This window comes from Vicugna pacos, chromosome X, assembly GCF_048564905.1.
Source record: "Vicugna pacos chromosome X, VicPac4, whole genome shotgun sequence".
Classification (NCBI taxonomy): Eukaryota; Metazoa; Chordata; class Mammalia; order Artiodactyla; family Camelidae; genus Vicugna; species Vicugna pacos.
The window spans coordinates 56335250-56345773 of record NC_133023.1 but is presented as its reverse complement, the minus strand read 5'-3'; the positions used below and the strand labels follow the sequence as shown (position 1 = coordinate 56345773).

Below are 10524 nucleotides of genomic sequence, written 5' to 3'. Positions count from 1 at the left end.
ATATAAGCAGCTCATACGACTCAATAAGAAAAAAATAAACAACCCAATCCAAAAATGGGCAGAAGACCTAAACAAGCAATTCTCCAAGGAAGACATACAAATGATCAAAAAGCACATGAAAAAATGTTCAGTATCACTAATTATCAGAGAAATGCAAATCAAAACTACAATGAGGTATCACCTCACACCAGTCAGAATGGCCGTCATTCAAAAATCCAAAAATGACAAATGCTGGAGAGGCTGTGGAGAAAGGGGAACCCTCCTACACTGTTGGTGGGAATGCAGTTTGGTGCAGCCACTATGGAAAACAGTGTGGAGATTCCTCAAAAGACTAGGAATAGACTTACCGTATGACCCAGGAATCCCACTCCTGGGCTTGTATCCAGAAGGAAATCTACTTCAGGATGACACCTGCACCCCAATGTTCATAGCAGCACTATTTACAATAGCCAAAATATGGAAACAGCCCAAATGTCCATCAACAGGTGACTGGATGAAGTGGTGGTATATTTATACAATGGAATACTACTCAGCCATAAAAACCGACAACATAATGCCATTTGCAGCAACATGGATGCTCCTGGAGAATGTCATTCTAAGTGAAGTAAGCCAGAAAGAGAAAGAAAAATACCATATGAGATCGCTCATATGTGGAATCTAAAGACTCATGGACAGAGAATACAGACTTGTGGTTACCAGGGGGGTAGAGGGTGGGAAGGGATAGACTGGGATTTCAAAATTGTAGAATAGATAAACAAGATTACACTGTATAGCACAGGGAAATATACACAAAATGTTATGATAAATCACAGAGAAAAAAATGTGACAATGAGTGTGTATATGTCCATGAATGACTGAAAAATTGTGCTGAACACTGGAATTTGACACAACATTGTAAAATGATTATAAACCAATAAAAAATGTTAAAAAAGAGAAATATCAAATAAACAACCTAATTTTATACCTCAAAACACTAGAAACAGAAGAAAAAACAAATCCCGAGGTTAGCAGAAGGAAAGAACAAAAACAGCAGAAATTAATGAAATAGACCAAGAAAACAGTAGAAAAGATCCATGAAACTAAATTTTGATTTATGAAAAGAATAGCACATTTGACAAACTACCTAGACTAAGAAAAAAAAGAAGATGCAAATAAATAAAATCAGAAATGAAAGAGGAGAGGCATTACAACTGATGCCACAGAAATGCAAAGGATTATTAGAGAATCCTATGTACAATGAGACACAAAAAACTGGATGATCTAAAAGACAGAAAGGATAAACCTACCAAAACTAAATCATGAAGAAATCAAAAATCTATACAGACCTATATTGAGTAAAAAGATTGAAGCAGTGACCAAAACATACAAAGAAAAGCCCAGGACCTGATAGCTTAACTACCACAGCTAGAAATATGACAATTACTACAAGAAAAATCTCATTGGTAGAGGCAAACATAGAGTAAAGTAATAGATCAAACACTTATAAAGCTAGTAGAAAACTTTCTGTGCTCTCATTATGCTGCAATCAGGCATGCCCTTGTCATGCAGAAAGACACCAGTGAGTTCATGGACCTGTACATGCCACAGAAATACTCTACTAGCAACCACATCATTGATGCCAAGGACTATGCGTCCACCTAGATGAACGTGGCTGAGATTGACAAGGTGACAGGCAGGCTTAATGGCCAGCTTAAAACCTATGCTATCTGTGGGGTCATTTGCAGAATGGGTGAGTCAGATGACTCCATTTTCCAACTGGTCAAGGCCAATGGCATCATCTCAAAGGACTTCTGAAACTAGAGATGATCATGGATGTAGAATATTTGTCATAAATAAACAGTGAAACCCTCCCCCTGCAGAAAAAAGGCTAGTAGAAAGGTTTAAAAAAAACAATAAAATTAACTATATGCACAATATGTAGTTAAAGGATACACAAAACAAAAATATGTAAAATATGATGTCAAAAATATTAAACTTGATGATGGGGGTCAGGAAAGCTACAGTGTTGTTATAATGTGCTTGAACTTAAAGATCACCAACTTAAAATAATTATATGTATACATAAATTGTTATATATGAACTTCAGGGTAACCACAGAGGCAAAACCTATAATAGATATACATACACACACATGAAAGGAATCCAAAAATAACACTAAATATAGTCATCAAATCATGGAGGAAAAGACCAAAACAAGAAGAAAGGAACAAAAATGAACTATTAAAAAAAACCTGAAAGCAATATAAAAATAGCAATAAGTACATGCCTATCAATAATTACTTTAAATGTAAATGGAATAAACTTTCCAATCAAAAGACATGGAATGAATGAATGGATAAAAGAACAAGATCCATCTGTACACAGCCTACAATAGACTCATGTCAAATCTAAAGATGCCCACAGACTGAACATGAATGGATGGAAAAAGGTATTCCATGCAAATGGAAATGAAAAGAAAACTGTGATAACAACTCTTATGTCAGACAAAATAACTTTTAAAACAAAAACCATAACAAGAGACAAAGAAGGACATTGCATAATGATAAAAGGATTAATCCAACAAGAAGATATAACAATTGTAAACATACATGCACCAAATTTAGGAGCACCTAAATGCATAAAGCAAATGTTAACAAACATAAGGGAGAAATTGACAGTAAAAGTACCTAACAACACCCCACTTACACCAAAGGACAGATCCTCCATTCAGAAAATCAATAAGGAAACACTGGCCTTAAATGACACATTAGAGTAGATGTACTTTATATATAAACATTTTATCCAGAGGAAGCAATATACACATTATTTCCATATACAAGTAGAGCATTCCCCATGATATATCTGGTAGGCCACAAAACATGTCTCAGTATATTTCAGAAGACTGAAATCATATCAAGCATCTTCTCTGACAACAAGTGTATGAGACTAGAAGTCAACTACAAGAAATAAACCACAACACCAATATCTGAAAGCTAAGCAATATGCTACTGAACAGCCAAGGGGTCAAGGAAGAAATAAAGAGGAAATTTTAAAAAATACCTGGAGACAAATGAAAATGGAAACACAATTCTTCAAAATCTATAGTATGCAACAAAAGCAGTTTTAAGAGAAAAGTTTAAGGTAATGCAAACCTACTTCAGGAAAGAAGATTCTCAAAAAAAATATAATCTGACACCTAAAGGAACAAGAAAAAAAAAACAGAATTAGTACAAGGAAAAATATAAGGATCAGAGGAGAATAAATAAAATAGAGACTAAAAAAATAGAAATGATCAGTGATTCTAAAAGCAGTTTTTTTAAATGATAAAATTGATAAACCTTTAGTCAGACTCAAGAAAAAGAGTCCAAGTAAATAAAATCAGAAATGAAAAAGAAGTTACAACTGACACCATAGAAATACTAATGTTCATAGAGCTTATTACCAACAATTATATAATAAAATGGGCAACCTGGAAGAAATGGATAAATTCCTAGTGAAGTTCAGTCTCCCAAGAGCAAATCAGGAAGAATAGAAAATGTGAATAGACCAATTATCAGTAATGACATTGAATCGTGGATTTAAAAAAACTTTTAACAAACAAAAGCCTAGGGCCACATGGCTTCTACCAAATATTTAAATACAAGTTAATACCTAGTCTTCTCAAAATATCCCCAAAAACTGAAGAGGAAGGACTGCTTCTGAATTCATTCTATGAGGCCTGCTTCACCCAGATATCAAGATAAGAAAAAGACACCAAAAAAAGAAAATTCTAGGCCAATATCCCTGATGAACATAGATGCAAAAATTCTCAACAAAATATCAAATCAAATTTGATGATATATTAAAAGGATCATATATCATAATTAAGTGGGAATTATCCCAGAGATGCAAGGATGGTTCAAAATTTTTCAAATCAATGACTGTGATACACCACATTAACAAACTGAAAAATGAAAATCATATAATCCTCTGAATAAATGGAGGAAAAGCTTTTGGCAAAATTCAACATCAATTCTGTTGAAAAACCATCCCAACAAAGTGGGTCTAGAGGGACCACACCTAAACAAAATAAAAGCTATATGTGACAGTTCTACAGCCTACATCATACTCAGCAATTAAAAGCTGAAAACATTTCCTCTAATATCAATAACAAGACAGAGATACTCACTCTTACCACTTTTATTCATCATGGTATTGGAAGCCCTAGTCACAACAATCAGACAAGAACAGAATAAAAGGAATCCAAATTGAAAATGAAGAATTAAAACTGTAATTGTTTCCAGGATACTATACACAGAAAATCCTAAAGATGCCACAAAAAGCTATTATAACTAATAAATGAATTCATTAAAGTTTCAAGATGCAAAATTAATATACAGAAATCTGTTGCATTTCTACACGCTAACAACAAAAAAAGTAATATTGTTAAAATGACCATATTCCTTAAGGCACTCTATAGATCAATGCAATCCCTAACATAATACCAATGGCATTTATTACAGAACTAGAATAAATAATTTAAAAATTTGTATGAAAACACAAGACACCCAAAATAGCCAAAACAGTCTTGCGCAAGAACAACAAAGCTGGAGGTATCACACTCCCTCACTTTAGATTATACTACAAAGCTACAGTTATCAAAAAAAGTATGGTACTGGCACAGAAACAGACACATAGATCAATGGAACAGGATAGAAAGCCCAGCAATAAACCCACATTTACATGGTCAGTCTACAACAAATGAGGAAAGAATATACAGTGGGGAAAAATAGCCTCTTCAATAAATGGTGTTCCAAAAACTGAACAGCTACATGCAAAAGAATCAAACTGGACTATTTTCTCACACCATATACAAAAATAAACTCAAAATGAATTAAAGACTTAAATGTAAGACCTGAAACCATAAAAGTTCTAGAAGAAAACACAAGTAGTATACCCTTTGACATCAGTCTAAGCATTATTAATTTGGATATGTCTCTTCTGGCAAGGGAAGCAAAAGCAAAACTAAGCAATTGGGACTACATAAAACTAAAAAACTTTTGTAAAGGAAATAAAACTATCAACTAAATGAAAAGACAGCCTAGAATAGGAAAAGATATTTGCAAATAACATATCTGATAGGGATTCTTATCCAAAATATGCAAAAAACTCATACAACTCAACAAAAATATCAACCTGATTAAAAAATGGCTGAGGACCTGAATAAACATATTTCCAAAAAAAGACTACAGATGGCCAACAGGCACATCAAAAAATGCTCAACATCACTAATCATCAAGGGAATGTATATCAAAGCCATAATGAGACAGCACCCCATAGCTGTCAGAATGGCTTCATCAGCTACATCAAAAGACAACAAATAAAATATGTGTTTGTGACAATTTGGAGAAGAGGGAACATTCATGTACTGTTCCTGAGATTGTAAATTAGTGAAGTTACTATGGAAAACAGTACAGAAGTTACTCAAAAATTTAAAAAAGAACTGCCATATGATCCAACAATTTCACTTCTTTGTATTTAGCAAAAGAAAACAAAACCAATCATTTAAAAAGATATTTGTACTCCAATGTTTATTGCAGCATTATTTACAGTAGCCAAGATATGGAAACAACCTAAATGTCTATCAATAGACAAATGGATAAAGAAGATACATTAAGAAAGAAAGTCTTCTATTACTCAGCTATATAAAAACGAAACCTTTCCATTTGCAACAACATAAATGGTCCAATGATCCAAGAGGGTATTATGCCAAGTGAAATAAGTCAGGCAGATAAAAAAAATATTGCATAATATCACTTGTATGTGGAATCGAAACACCAACATAAAAAACAAACAAAACAAAATGAAAAGAGACTCATAGATACAGAGAATAAATACTTGGTTGCCAGAAAGTTGGGAGTTGGGGAGTTGGTGAGATAGGTATAGGGGCAGAGGTACAATCTTCCAGTTATGTAATAAATGTCATGGGGATGCAATATGCTGCATAAGGTATATGGTCAATAATATTTTAGTAACTTTGTGTGGGGACAGATGATTACTAGACTTATGGTGATCATTTCATAATGTATGCAAATATGAAATCATTATGTAGTATACCTGATACTAATGTAATATTGTACATCAATTATATTTCAATAAAAGCAAACATCCAATTCAGAAAGTAGTTTCTCTATTTGTAGGTACAAGCATAAGAGATCTTATACATTGAAAATCCTAAAGATTTCACAAAACTGTTATAACTAATAAATGAATTCAAAAAAGTTGCAGGATACAAAGGAAACATACAAAATATTTTGTGTTTCTATATATGCACAACAAACTATTTCAAATATAAATTAAGAAACTAAACCCATTTACAATAGCATTAAAAATGAAATAAATTGCTTAGGAATTAATTTAACCAAGGTGATGAAATATCTATAAATTAAAAACTATAAAACACTGATGAAAGAAAATGAAGACACACAAATGGAAAGAAATCCCATGTTCAAGGAATGGAAGAGTTAATATTGTTAAAATGTTCATACTACCCAAAGCAATATACAGGTTCAATGCAATCTCTATCAAAATTCCAATGGCATTTTTTCACAGAAATAGAAAAACAATCCTAAAATGTATATAGAAACACAAAAGACCCAGAATAGCCAAATCAATCTCAAGCAAGAAGTACAAAACCGGTTGCACCACATTACCAGATTTCAAATTATACTACAAAGGTATGGCAATTGAAACAGTTGGTCCTAACCTAAAAAAATACATATAGAACAATGCAATAGAATATAAGGCCAGAAATAAATCCATGAATTTACATTATTTGATCTTCAATAAATGTGTCAAGAACACAACCAAAATTTCAGAAACAGAGACCTGATTGAAGTAAAAAGGTGTTTATTTGGAGTTTCTTAGCACTGCAGCCCAGGAGACACATGTTGCTCTAATGAGGCAACTCTGGATGGTTCCTGGTGGGAGGCTGGTCATCAGAAAGACCTAGCCATGATTATAAGCTTGGAATTTTCGGCCTCAATACCTACTTCTCCAGAGAGGGGAGAAAAGACTGGAAATGTAGTTAATAATTGATTGTGCCTATGTGAGGGAGCCTCCATAAAATCCCAACAGTGTGGAGTTTGAAGAGCTTCCAAATTGGTAAATGCATCCGCACATGGAGGGTAATACTCCTCCACAGGGACAAAAGCTCCTGTGCTCAGAACCTTCCCAGACCTCATCCTATGTTATCTCTTTATCTGGCAGTTCGTCTCTATCCTTTATTATATTCTTTAATAAACTGGCAGATGTATAGGTATAAGTGTTTTTCTGAGTTCTTTGATATGAGCCACTCTAGCAAATTAACCAAACAAAAAGAGGGTGTTGTTGGAACTCCCTACCTATACCTGCTTGACCAGAGCATAGGTAACAACCTGGGATATGACATCTGAAGTGTGTGTTTGTGTGTGTGTGTGTGTGTGTGTGCACGCATGAATGCACACACAGTGTCTTGGGATTCAGTCCTTAACCTGTGGGATCTGATGCTGTCTTTGAGTAGATATTGTCAAAATGGAGCTAAATTATGAGACATCTAACTGGTAACACAGTCTTCCTTGTTATGGGCAAAACCCCCACACATTAGGTGACCAGAAGTGTCAGAAGTGCAGTGTTTTGTGTGAATAGTAAAAGAAACACACAAGAGATAGACTGAACTGAGGTTTTTCCCTATAACAGGAGGGAAAGACTGAATTTTTTCCTATTTTATATGTGCAATCTAAAAAAGTTAAATTCATAGAAACAAGAGAGTAGAATGGTGGTTGCCAGGGATAGGGGGTGGAAAAATGTGATGTGATCAAAAGGTACAAAGTTATAGTTATGCAGGATGAATAAGCTCTGGAGATCTAGTGTACAGCATGATGACTCTAGTTAATAACACTGTGTGGTATGCTTGAGAGTTGCTAAAAGAGTAGATCTTAAATGTTTTCACCACACAAAAAAATGGTAACTATGTGAGAAGATGTATATGTTAATTAATAATAGTAATAATTTCACAAATTATATCTATATCATCATGTTGTACACCTTAAACATACATAGTTTTAAATTTTTAATTTTACCTCATTAAGCCTGAAAAAATTAAATAAATGAAAATGAATTTTAAAAATCTGAAAGGAATCTTATTTTACATAACTAGAATCATTAAAATTTTTAAAAAATGAAATGTGTTGTAATGGATTTGGAGAAATTTGAATTCTCATTCATGCTCTTGGGAATGTAATATAGTGCAACCACTGTGGACAAGTTTGGTAGTTCCTCAAAATTTAAACACTGAATTTTCATATGACCAACTAATTCCACTCCTGATTGTATCAACAAAAGCATAGAAGTTATTCAATCAACATATGTAAACGAACATTCACAGCAGCACTATTCACAATAGCCAAAAGGTGGAAACAACCCAAATGCCCATTAACCAATGAATGAATTAAAATGTAGTATAGCCATACACTAGAATATTATTCAGCCAATAATAGGATGAAATACTGATACATGCTACTATGTGGATGAGTCTGGAAGACATGCTAAATGAAAGTAGCTAGACACAAAATGTCATATACTGCATGATTCCATTTATATGAAATATCCATAATGGACAAATCCATAGAGACAACTTGTTATTTGTCAGAGACTGGAGAGTGAGTGCTTAATATGTACATGATCTTTTTTTATTGAAGTATAGTCAGTTTACAATGTGTCAGTTTCTGGTGTACAGCATAATGTTTCAGTCATACATATGCATGCATATATTTGTTTTCATATTATTTTTTATTATATATTAATATGAGATATTGAATATAGTTCCCTGTGCTATACAATATGAACTTGTTTATCTATTTTATATATAGTAGTTAATATTTGCAAATCTCGAACTCCCAATTTATCCCTACCCACCCTTTCCCCCTGGGTAACCATAAGTTTATTTACTGTTTCTGTGGGTCTGTTTCTATTTTGTAGATAAGTTCATTAGTGTCTTCTTTTTTCCTTTTTTTAGATTCCACACATGAATGATATTATACGGTATTTTTCTTTCTATTTCTGGCTTACTTCACTTAGAATGACTGTCTCCAGGTCCATCCATGTTGCTGCAAATGACATTATTTTATTCTTTTTTATGACTGAGTAGTATTCCATTGTATAAATATACTACAGCTTCTTTATCCAGTCAACTGTCAATGGACATTTAGGTTGTTTCCATGTCTTGGCTATTGTAAATAGTGCTTCTATGAATAATGGGGTGCACATATCTTTTCAAATTAGAGTTCCCTCCAGATATATGCCCAGGAGTGGGGTTGCTGGATCATATGGTAAGTCTATTTTTAGTTTTTTGAGGAATCTCCATACTGTTTTCCATAATGGCTACACCAAACTACATTCCTACCAACAGTGTATGGAGGGTTCCCTTTTCTCCACAGCCTCTCCAACATTTATCATTTGTAGACTTTTGAATGATGGCTATTCTGACTGGTATGAAGTGATACTTTGTAGCTTTGATTTGCATCTCTCTGATAATTAGCGATATTGAGCATTTTTTCATGTGCCTATTGGCCATTTGTATGTCTTCATTGGAGTATTGCTTATTTAGGTCTTCTGTCCATTTTTGGATTCGATTGTTTGTTTTTTTCTTATTAAGGTGGTAGCAGATGTTTATATATTCTGGAAATTAAGCCTTTGTCAGTCACATCACTTACAAATATTTTCTCCATTCCATACGTTGTCATTTTGTTTTGCTTATGGTTTCCTTTGCTGTGCAAAAGCTTATATGTTTAATTAGGTCCCATTTGTTTATTTTTTAATTTTATTTCTATTGCCTGGGTAGACTGCCCCAGGAGAACATTGCTAAGATTTATGTCAGAGAATGCTTTGCCTATGTTTTCTTCTAGGAGGTTTATAGTGTCTTGTCTTATGTTTAAGTCTTTAAGCCATTTTGAGTTTACTTTTGTGTATGGTGTGAGGGAGTGTTCTAACTTCATTGATTTACATGCAGCTGTCCAGTCTTCCTAAACCATTTGTTGAAGAGACTGTCTTTTCTCCATTGTATATTCTTGCTTCCTTTGTTGAAGATTAATTGACTGTAAGTCTGTGAGTTTATTTCTGGGCTCTCTATTCTGTTTCATTGATCCATATGTCTCTTTTTGTACCAACATCATGCTGTGTTTTTTTTTATTGAAGTATAGTCAATTACAATGTGTTAACTTGTGGTGTACAGCACAATGTTCCAGTTATGCATATACATACATATATTCATTTTCATATTTTTCCATTAAAGGTTATTACAAGATATTGAGTATAGTTCCCTATGCTATACAGAAGAAACTTTAAAAAAAACTATTCTGATAAATAGTGGCTAACATTTGTAAATCTCAAACTCCCAAATGTATCCTTTCCTACCCCCTTTCCCGGGTAACCATAAGATTGTTTACTATGTCTGTGAGTCTGTTTCTGTTTTGTAGATGAGTTCATAGCGTGTTTTTTTTTTTCAGATTCCACATATAAGTGATATCA

General features: G+C 33.4%; 1 pseudogene; it reads left to right on the top strand.

Annotated features, from left to right (window-relative positions):
- Nucleotides 1-1542: 1542 nt before the first annotated feature.
- On the top strand, nt 1543-1794 carry LOC116277430 (small ribosomal subunit protein eS21 pseudogene; annotated as a pseudogene).
- The last annotated feature ends 8730 nt before the right edge of the window (nt 1795-10524 follow it).